The sequence below is a fragment of the Hemicordylus capensis genome, unplaced genomic scaffold (genome assembly GCF_027244095.1).
Source record: "Hemicordylus capensis ecotype Gifberg unplaced genomic scaffold, rHemCap1.1.pri scaffold_44, whole genome shotgun sequence".
NCBI classification, from domain to species: Eukaryota; Metazoa; Chordata; class Lepidosauria; order Squamata; family Cordylidae; genus Hemicordylus; species Hemicordylus capensis.
In genome coordinates this window covers 12501-14163 of record NW_026513653.1, presented here as the reverse complement: position 1 = coordinate 14163, position 1663 = coordinate 12501, and positions in this window count along the sequence as shown.

The window sequence follows — 1663 nt, the reverse complement described above, 5'->3', positions numbered from 1 at the left end:
TACCCGCCATTCAGGCCTATGCGGGTAGACCGGGCCTCCGGCGGGCGGAGGCCAGGTCTACCCGCCATTCAGGCCTATGCGGGTAGACCGGGCCTCCGGCGGGCGGAGGCCAGGTCTACCCGCCATTCAGGCCTATGCGGGTAGACCGGGCCTCCGGCGGGCGGAGGCCAGGTCTACCCGCCATTCAGGCCTATGCGGGTAGACCGGGCCTCCGGCGGGCGGAGGCCAGGTCTACCCCCATAGGCCTCTATGGCGGGTAGACCGGGCCTCCGCTCCCCACTCGGTCCCTTCCCCAGCCTGCCTGCCTGCCTGCCGGCGGGGCCTTAAGCCCGGGAAGGGAGGTGGGAGCCCCGGCCAGGGGAAGCGGATCCTTAAGCCCCGGGGACGCCCCCCCCACCCACTGTGGAAAATTAAGCCCCGGAGGGAGTGTTCTTCCCGGGGGGAAGCGGCGGCGTCTCCAGCCCCGGCCGGACGGAGGCCCGGAGGCCAGGTCTACCCGGCGGGCGGAGGCCAGGTCTACCCGCCATTCAGGCCTAGGCGGGTAGACCGGGCCTCCGGCGGGCGGAGGCCAGGTCTACCCGCCATTCAGGCCTATGCGGGTAGACCGGGCCTCCGGCGGGCGGAGGCCAGGTCTACCCGCCATTCAGGCCTATGCGGGTAGACCGGGCCTCCGGCGGGCGGAGGCCAGGTCTACCCCCATAGGCCTCTATGGCGGGTAGACCGGGCCTCCGCTCCCCACTCGGTCCCTTCCCCAGCCTGCCTGCCTGCCTGCCGGCGGGGCCTTAAGCCCGGGAAGGGAGGTGGGAGCCCCGGCCAGGGGAAGCGGATCCTTAAGCCCCGGGGACGCCCCCCCTCCCACTGTGGAAAATTAAGCCCCGGAGGGAGTGTTCTTCCCGGGGGGAAGCGGCGGCGTCTCCAGCCCCGGCCGGACGGAGGCCCGGAGGCCAGGTCTACCCGGCGGGCGGAGGCCAGGTCTACCCCCATGCAGGCCTATGCGGGTAGACCGGGCCTCCGGGGGGCGGAGGCCAGGTCTACCCGCCATTCAGGCCTATGCGGGTAGACCGGGCCTCCGGGGGGCGGAGGCCAGGTCTACCCGCCATTCAGGCCTATGCGGGTAGACCGGGCCTCCGGCGGGCGGAGGCCAGGTCTACCCGCCATTCAGGCCTATGCGGGTAGACCGGGCCTCCGGCGGGCGGAGGCCAGGTCTACCCGCCATTCAGGCCTATGCGGGTAGACCGGGCCTCCGGCGGGCGGAGGCCAGGTCTACCCGCCATTCAGGCCTATGCGGGTAGACCGGGCCTCCGGCGGGCGGAGGCCAGGTCTACCCGCCATTCAGGCCTATGCGGGTAGACCGGGCCTCCGGCGGGCGGAGGCCAGGTCTACCCCCATAGGCCTCTATGGCGGGTAGACCGGGCCTCCGCTCCCCACTCGGTCCCTTCCCCAGCCTGCCTGCCTGCCTGCCGGCGGGGCCTTAAGCCCGGGAAGGGAGGTGGGAGCCCCGGCCAGGGGAAGCGGATCCTTAAGCCCCGGGGACGCCCCCCCTCCCACTGTGGAAAATTAAGCCCCGGAGGGAGTGTTCTTCCCGGGGGGAAGCGGCGGCGTCTCCAGCCCCGGCCGGACGGAGGCCCGGAGGCCAGGTCTACCCGGCGGGCGGAGGCCAGGT